The following is a 9874-nucleotide window of genomic DNA, read 5'->3' as shown; positions in this document are numbered from 1 at the left end:
GCAACAGTGTTGCCAGTAATTTACTGTCTCTGTACCATTAGGTGTCTTACTGGCAACAGTGTTGCTAGTTTTATACTGTAGGTTAGTAATTACAGTTAATAACTGGCAGCAGTGATTTCAGTTAATTACTGTACAGTACCACATTCTTCAAATATAATACTGTATAGTATATAAAATCATTTATACAACAGTTCTTTCTGGTTCTCGAATCTGATTGGCTAAGAGCTATGCGATATTGTGCTGATAACGGCACTGTAACCGCATCACCTTTCGTATTATTCCGCCACCTAGTGAATGGAGGTCCTAAGCAGGCTCATCTCTGAATGGAAAAACACAGACGCGCTGTTTTGAATCACTCTCCGTGTGTCTCATTAGTTTACTAGCTCATAAATCAGTCTGTGAATCCCCAATCGGAAGTAATTATTCTGTCAAAGATCAGCGCTCTTGGATGTTACGTTAAAGTTAATGGGAGAAATGTCTTGTCACATCGTGTGGACGATTAACACTTGGAAAGAGGAATATAAACACTCGTTTTTTTCTGGAGCTATATCTTTTATCAGAACGCGAAAACACCGTGGAACTGCAGGTAAGCACTGCAGCTTTTAAATGTGGACATTGATCATTTACTTTATCGTGATGTGACTATTAAAACATGTTATGAGATATCGCCACTGGTATATTTATAAGCAGCATGCAAAAACATCTCTCTGACACTTATAAAAAACCATTTTGTATAGCACTGACAAGAACAAAGTTTAATAATAATAATCGAGTGCTCGTATCGCGTTAAGAATAAATGAGAAAGCAATAGTAACGTTATACAAGTATAGTTTTATTAACTTTTACCTCGCGCCAAAACAATAACAACACAAAAGACACTAAATATGAATAAAAAAACAAGTAATCGTTTGATCATGACACCACATACTGCTGATTTGATCTCATTTTGACGATCATAAACAAACAAGGCCAACATGAGAGCCAGGGTATCTCTGTCAGAGATGTAGCCCAGAGAGGGCGGTGGTCAGCGGGGCGAGTGAACACTCACGTCCGCTCATGCTTTGGTTCTCATTCGTACCGAATCTCAGTAAGCACTCGTTCAAACAGGCGCTATCTTTACTAATCGACTGCAGATTTAAATATAATACATGTACATTCTCGACTAAACTAATCTTAAAACTACACTTTGTGACCAAGAAACGGTAATATAAAGAAACGTTTTTTCCGTCCATTGAGTTGTTATGAGCTTCAAAGCAGCCGAAAGTTTTACCTGTCATTCTGGCCGCCCTCAAATCCGTGGCGGAAGAAGTAGTTCTCAAACAAAGAGGCTTTTAAAATAACTCCGTTGTTGTTTTTTAGTTTTCGTTTTTCAAACGTGTGCCGTCGAACTGTTGTATAAAAGCAATATCGCTCTCGGAGTCGTGTGATATAGCTCTATATCATCACGGCTGTGATTGCCTCCGGCACTCGGCCTACGGCCTCGTGCCTCTGGCCTAATCACAGCCGTGATGATATAGAGCTATATCACACTCCTACTCGAGCGATATTGCTTAAATATCATATAACTCATTGTGGTACTCTAAAACGTTTGAAAGATTCTTTTTTTATGTTACTTTATTAAAAAGGGAGAAAGAACCCCAAAATATTTAGACAAATACACTTTATTACTGTGGCAAAAGATGTCAGGATCAGAGGACGGATTAACCCAATCGCAGACGAAGTCGGGAAAACAGAAAACACTTTTACTAACATATAACAAAACCCACGAGGGTGTACATGACATGAAACACTGTAAGCAGATAGATAATACTAAACTTGACAAGATAGCTCGGCTAGATAACCACATGAACATGAGAACAAAACAAAACGAACCTGCACAGAACTAAGGACACAATGACATTATATAGAAAAAACAAACAAGATAACGAGGGGGAACAGGTGATGGAAGAAAACCAATGATTACTAAAAAGCAGGAGAACGAGGGGGCGGGGACAAGACACAAGACACCGAAGGCACATGACCCAATAAACAAGGCATGAACCTCCACATAGAGCAGGGATGGGCAACTTCGGTCCTGGAGGGCCGGTGTCCTGCAGAGTTTAGCTCCAACTTGCCTCAGCACACGTGCTTAAAAGTTTCTAGTATGCCTAGTAAGACCTTAATTGGCTGCTTCAGGTGTGTTTAATTAAGGTTGGAGCTAAACTCTGCAGGACACGGCCCTCCAGGACCGAAGTTGCCCATCCCTGACATAAAGCATGGGACTGCCAGAACGCCAAACTGCCATCATAACTAGATATAAATACAAAACAAGACTCCTTGGCAGGATCCTGACAATAGATAAATGCATAGCACAAGGAATCACAAAATTAAACTAAACAGAACAAATTTTCTGTAGAATTGGCAAAATAAGATAAGATAACAAAAAGCAATTATATAAACAAAGAACACTGCCACTGCATGACAGTTAAACCAAAACTAACAAAATCATACTCCAAAACAATGCAATCAAATAACATTCAGGTTATTTATTGGTAGTGCGACACATAGCAAAAAAAACACATATGGCAAATTGTGTGGTTTACTTTCAGTGTAATAGACAAATTCTTTTAAGACACTTAGCAAAATAATGTCAAATCCCACCCTCAAAAAAAATGATATCCGTTGTCACCATTGACCCTCAGGTTATTCCAAACCTGCAGTTATTCAACATAATTTTAATGACCTTCTTATATTCTTACAATTCAAGGATTAACAAAAATGCTTCATATAACACGAAGTAGAAACCAGAAATTAAGCTCTGTTTTTTGCACAGGCCTACTAAGGGGTTAATGGTGCCACATGGTGATCAACAGTAAAAATTACAAATTTTACCTTTTTGCAAAAGGAAAAACCATCATCAATCAAAAATGGCTTTGCAATCAAAAAATGTTGCTATAATGGAAGTCAATGGGGCAAAAATGACCACAAACCATAAATGAGGAAGAAAAAAATTTAATCTGATGCTGCACAAAAACTAAAAATTCATCAAAGCCAATGTTTTTTCTAATCGTTGAAATGCCCAAGACTGTGAAAAGGGTTTTTAAAAAATACAGTCCAAAGTCACTTTTTATATTGAAAATAAGTCATTTTGTGTTTTTTCCCAAATACTTATTTGGGAAGTTCACCTATAAACTTTTTAAAGAGTTACAATCATGGAATTTTTGTAAATATTTGGTACTTTTGATCAGTATTGATGTTGATTAACAGATTAATATTTTTTTATATTAATCTGATACATTTTTACAACAGTTTCATTTAGTGGCATTTTTTGGCCATGAACATAAACAACACGAAAGGGCAGTGAATTTGAACAATGCACAAGGGTTAACGTTGATAGGAGATGCTAAAAACTTGCTAATCAGGAAGCTATTTGGAACCTTAACTTTATGTGTTTTAAAGACACTCACAAATATTTTAACAGTTTACTTACTCATTTTCAGCTTTTAAACATACAAATCCACTATTATATTGTTCAACAACACAGTCTCACACCCTATTCGTCACATACTGCCGTTTGGTCATGACCCCCTCACGTTCATAGCCGACGTTGAGGGTACCCCCTATTCGTCGCTTGAAAACGTAGAGGGTCGTCCTATAGATTTGAATGCAAACCCCTCATCTTTGAATTTTGACGAAATGGGTTTATCGGTTTGCCTGCGCAATATGGTTTTAGACGATTGATTTTATGCTGCAAATGTGCATTTTGCACAAGCGTGCGGCGCATAAACGGTTACTATTGATGCGGTGACCAAACATTTTCGTGGAGCGGAAACCCTTGTCTGAATCGGTGTATCACGACTTTTCTCTCTCTCTTTTTTATATAGATATATTTGGTATACAATAAAATGACATATTTACAGGGCTGTATTTGCTGTGTGTTTAAAACATGCCTTAATTAACGTAGGATATTTTATTATTTTCGATCACGCACAGTTGGTCATTCCCCCTCACGTCCATAAGCTGACGTTGAGGGTACCCCCCAATTCGTCGCATGACAACGTAGAAGGGTCGTCCGCGATATTTGAATCCAAATCCCTCATCTTTGGATTTTGGCGAAATGGGGGTATTCATGCCTGCGCTGCAAAGTATGTTTTAGGCGATTGATTTTATGGTTCAAATGTGTGTTTTGCAGTAGCGTGCGGCTGTTACATTCATTGGTGCGGTGACTACATTCTCGTGGGGCAGAATCCCTTGTCTAAAGCGGTATCACGACTTTCTCTCTCTTTAAGTTATATGCTCTACATTAAAATGACTGTATATTTGCTGTATGTTTAATTAAGATAGGACCCAGTCTCAAGGCAGTTCGTGTAATTTAATCTATTGATTCGTGTCCATGGACACGATTTTCCCCTTTCAGAACGACTTTCAATCTAATGTATTTCAATAGGAAGTATTTTTCGTGCCTGCATCACGTTTTTTTTCCTATTATTTTTTTCGTGTTTATAAGCACGAATTTAATCTAATGTATTGCAATAGTATATACCAGGGAGCTGTGTTGTTTTACTTTATTTGTCATTAATTGATTACACTTTAAGCGCTACTTTACTCAACATTTAATCAGGAGATGTTTATCCTTTTTTATTTGTTTAATATTCTGCATGATTGTTGTAAACCATTGTAAACCATCGTCAGCGGTACAAAATTGTTAATTTACGAGAATGCAGAGTTTTTCTACTGCCATCGTTTACAAATGTTGCCGTTTTTTCTGAGAAATATTGATTTTTCGATCGGTTTCGTGTGTCAAATACAAGAGTAAATACTACAGTACCCATGAGCCTTATCGACATCTACTATGGTGAAGGCACCAGCTAAAACTACATGTGGGCCCGCTGCAGATCACAATATTTTCTCAACACATGAACACTAACGTGTGCTTGATAATTCAACAATACGATGTTATGGCCATCAATTTTGATTGTTTCTACTTTGATTGTAAAAAAAAATAAGTCAGTTTCGGACGCCTGCATTTCCCAGAATCCTCTCTGCCTCCGTTGCTATGGAATCTGAGCCAGTCCTCTTTGCTATTAGGTGATTTCTTCAAGTAGTCCTCGCTGCAGACTGTAGCGCGGTGACGTCACGTACTGACGTCATGTATGTCTTCGGTGCGCATGCGCAGAGTGACGCATGGTATGTCTTTAATATTCATGTCTTTTAACGTCGTGTGACACGCCTTTGAGACGCATAAAAACAATTATAGGGAATTACAGAGCAAACTCAGCATTATCGGTTGTATTTTGAAGTTACTTTTTTTAAACGCGTGTGAACAGAGCAAACTCTATTTTGTATACCGGAACAGTGAACATTAATGACACCTTATATATATTTTAATCTTCCCTCTGTCATATGGTTCTTTATGGGTTTTATATTTTTGGGCATATTTGTTGCCTTCAAAAAAGTTAGACATTTATGGTAAAGTACTTTAAAGTTTAATCAACTACGTACAGTATGTTTTCAGTCTCCGCATCCTTTATTTACACATCAAAATCTCCATGATAACACATGTTGCTTCGTTTTATAAATACGACACACGAAACGATATACAGGATATAATACACCGCGTTCCTAAATTATTATGCACTTGCCATTTTTGTTTATTTTTCCAATACAGCCAGTAAGTTTTCAAATTGTATTTCACCCTCAACAGTTATGACAGTGTGGATGCTGTTATATTTAAATGAAATAAAAAAGTCAAGATATTTTAATACTTTGAAATATGCTGTTCCATATTATAGAGCAAGTTGTGGTCCTCATACAATATGGGTATAAAAAAAGTGTGCATTATCGTAAAAAAGTAAATTATTTCGTATAACAATTTATTTGGTGGACCTAAACAGAAATCATTGAACTATTATAAGATTCATGAGTGATTCAAAGTACAGAAAGATTTGACTATAAGGCTTTTTAAAATATATTTTTAGGAAAATATTAGAAAAAGGCATCATTAAAAAACACAGTTAAGAAGCAAACATGTATTTAAACCTGGTGGTGTCTCTGGAATCCCAAGAAATAAAGCTGTATTTCTACCCCTCCCCAAACCAAAACTTGCAAAAATAATTCATTTGATGTGAGCTAAGAATACACAAAGACTATTTTTAAACAATTTTATTTATTGACATGCAAAAATACAGTAAATAGTATAGATGAATGTCATTCTGGATTATTGGTGAATAGCCACTATGTTCAAACATGACATTGGGGGGGAGGGTCAAATGGACATCTAGAAGATATGTAGAGTTCCTAAAACATAGGTTTTTTTACTATGAGATAGAAGGAATTATGTCTTCTGAAATAAATTTACTTTCATGGAGGATAATATACCATCCCATACTGCAAAAAGCATCACTGACTATTTTAATTATTAAAACAAGAAAGAAATCAAACAATGTGTGACCCCCATCATCATCTGACCTAAGTCTTATTAAAGAGCCTGTTTAGCATCGTAATATGAAAGATCTGTGAGGTGAACTGCACTTTAATTCGAAACATCAACTTAGGGATGCAATACTAGCATCAAGTACTATCAAGTGAAATAAAGACAAAACCTATACAGTACTTGTATACTTACAAGTTTTAATGAATAGGAGAATTAAAGTCATGTCAAATATATGCTCGTATATTATTATGTAACTTGTGTAAATATTTTTTCCCCAACATTGCCAGGTGGACAGTCTTTGAAGATTTCTCCACAGTGGAAGCATTGAGTCAGACAGTAGGGCATCAAAAACTGTTGTCTGTAGAACACAATCTAGTTCTCATGAACTAATTTAGACAAAATACAGATCAAACCATATTCAATTATTATAACAAACGGCATTAACATATCCTGTTAACAGAGTCATATAAGGAAAACATTTTAAATGAGATTACTTTACACATGCTAGACAAAGATATGCTTAGTACAATTTTAAGTTCAGGGTACTTTTCTAGCTGAAAGTTGAAAGGTTTTGAAGGCAATACAGTCTACCAGAGAATAAAGATGTAGACAGACAAAGAGTTTTCTTAATATAATATAATATAATAATTTTTAGAGTACTCCACATTAAGGATTTAAAGAACTTACTGTCAAGCCACAAAAAGTGAGCCTGTTCTTTAAATTTGGGCTCACTGACAATGTCCCTAAACATCTAGCATTTGAGTGCAAGCCTCAAGACAGCCACATCGCCATCAACCTTGACTACTCCCATCATAATCTGCCACAGGATCTCCAGGTGACATCTGTCAAAAATAGCCAACAGTCAGTTTAAAATGCAACTTCATTAGACAATAAAAAGAGAAACAGATAGATTGACAGTTTATACCTTGGTCAAGTAATCAAGTATATTTACAATGGTGTGAACATTTTAACTATTACGCCCTGTCAAGAAATAAAAGTGAACCAATTCAATAAGAAACAACATTACCATTTGTATACATCATGCATACAGAATACTTAATCAAGGTAATCAGCATTACCTGTGGTTCAAGAGGATCCTTCACAACCGAAAAACAAGCATTAACAATCTTTTAATATTCAAAGAAGAATATTTTAAAATCTTTTAACATTTAAGGTCATATTTAATAGTACACATACTACTGTACTTCACTGCATGGGTAAAGGGTAAAAATATAGCTGTATGCTTGCTGTTACTTACTGTTCCTTCTACATCCTGAAGCAGTCCTCAAGTAAGGAAGCCTTCCTCCTGAGCACTGTGGTTCAAACAGATGGCATCAATTCATTCTCTGGTCCGGTTTCCTTTAAGGCATGTATTAGTTAGAAAATATTAACACTTACATATTATGTGTCTCTCTTTTAAGTCCTAAAAATAATAAATTAAAACAAACAGTTATGCAAAAAATAACTAACCTGGCTTAGCTGGACTGTACTTGGTGACTGTTTTCTGTAAGTTACGCCTTCCAGTATCCCTAAACATGCATCTAGAAAATCACATATGCAATGAATTAAAGGTTTGCTTTTTGTATATCTCACATAAACAGGTTTTACCCATCACATGAACGTAAAATTTCTTTGATAAATATAGGGAAACTAAATTCCTCAACATGATGTGTGAATGTAAAAAACTACTGGGGAGAAACAAAATTAGTTTTATAAGCAAAAAGTTCGAATGTACACTTTTGAACCGAAATAATGTTTAATAACAACTAAAAGCAAACATAAAGCATAAATATTTATTTTATGTAATCGATTTACCGCAATCGAAGTTATCCCTTTCGAGAAAACGCTAATCCAGAATTGCAGACGAGAAAAACAACTTCTTCGCTGTATTATTAAGGTTGGCATTAAACTTTTAGGCGCATTACCGCCACCTACTGATTAAAGTGAAATATTTTGTACATGCGCATTAAAGACATACGATACGTAGAACATACCTGACGTCAGTACGTGATGTCACCGCGCTACAGTCTGCAGCGAGGGGTGTCTCGATTTCTTCTTCGGTACTCGTGACCATAGATATGTATCGTGACAGGGATTCTCTCATTACGCGAAAATCACTGCCAGGTGAGTCACGATGCTTTCGTTTAAAGTTCACTATTTGTTTAAATGTTATAATTCACGCCTTTCTTTTGGCATTAGGCTGACATTGCCATACCCGTACGAAAATGAACCATGTTTTTTGTGGTAAAAGTGTAGTAACTACGGTTTGTGTATCGATTATTTGCAAAATGGTTTTAGTAAACCAAACATGGTTTAACTTTTTTTTTTCAAATTCATGGTTCTTTCTTAACTGTAGTAAAACAATGGTTAATTTTTGCAAGGGAAGTCTAATTAAAGTCCCATTAATAGGCTAACGTTAACCTAGTTTAAGTTATCAACCTTTAGGGTAACTTAAAGTGGTCATTGCTTTATTGTGTGAGCTTAATATAGTCTAAAGTTTAAATATTTGTCTTATAATATTTGTAAGAAAATAGGAATCCCCACTATTGGGGTACACTATTTAAGCCTTATATTAGAGCTAATTTACACTACATAATAAACATTTTCTGTTCTCCCTGCAGATCCTGTCATTCGAATCACCTGTTACAACTTAGATTTAACGTTGCTTATTTTATAAACCCAAAGGCACTTTTAAGAGCTATCATTTACTTACTACACAAAGCCATAGTTCACTGACAAGCTGGGCCATATCGCAGGCGATAATTAATGCGAAATTGCCCTGGTTGTCAGTGAACTTTGGCTTTGTGTAGTAAATGCTGATCCATCTGAAAGCAGGTGATGTTGGTGTACTACTAATCAAAGAACCGGCTTTACTGACGAGATGCGCATGAAAATCACATGTGATTTATCGTGCAGCCCTAGTAAGTAGAATTTCTTACATATTCTTATATATCTCTTTTAATATATTGTTTTTTTTTAGTGGCAATTCTCTTCAGTAACCACATTTTCACTTTAACACATCACAGTCCTAAATTATCTACCACAACAAAATATAAGTGACACTCGGGAATTCTGTGAATGACAATTAACAAATAGACTGCATTCATACTACTATTGTAGATTCTGTAGTTCATCCAAAGCAACCCATTTAAAGGCTCTCTAAGCGAATTCACGCGTTTTAGACCATAAAACATTTTTTGTTACATATAGCAAACATCTCCTCACTATCTGCTTGCTGCCTGTCCGCTGATCAAACTGTAAAAAAGCGATCTCTGTAGACAGCTCCTCTACAAACTTCAATGTAAGCACAGTGGCCAAACCTGCACCACAAAACAAAAAGTGTTCCAGCCAATAAACACCAAGAAGGATTTGGGGGTTGAGTTTGGGCGCGTTCATGAAAGCACAGAAGGGAGGGGAAGGGGGAGGAGTTAACTACGCTCAGTTTGTTTGAAAACACATTTC

At 36.0% G+C, this 9874-nt stretch overlaps 1 long non-coding RNA gene across 4 annotated transcripts; it reads right to left on the bottom strand.

Annotated features, from left to right (window-relative positions):
- Positions 1-6126: 6126 nt before the first annotated feature.
- LOC135740870 (uncharacterized) lies at positions 6127-8455 on the bottom strand. Of its 4 annotated transcripts, XR_012335930.1 has the most exons (7): positions 8228-8455; positions 7883-7953; positions 7671-7771; positions 7492-7509; positions 7338-7393; positions 7100-7254; positions 6127-6770 (listed from the first exon to the last, which is right to left on the bottom strand). It is a non-coding gene; the product is annotated as an uncharacterized lncRNA (long non-coding RNA). The 4 variants fall into 4 exon arrangements; XR_012335931.1 differs by lacking the exon at positions 7492-7509; XR_012335929.1 differs by having other exon boundaries at positions 7338-7771.
- Between the last annotated feature and the right edge of the window lie 1419 nt (positions 8456-9874).

This window comes from Paramisgurnus dabryanus, chromosome 24, assembly GCF_030506205.2.
Source record: "Paramisgurnus dabryanus chromosome 24, PD_genome_1.1, whole genome shotgun sequence".
Classification (NCBI taxonomy): domain Eukaryota; kingdom Metazoa; phylum Chordata; class Actinopteri; order Cypriniformes; family Cobitidae; genus Paramisgurnus; species Paramisgurnus dabryanus.
This window is presented reverse-complemented; position numbering and strand designations above follow the sequence as displayed.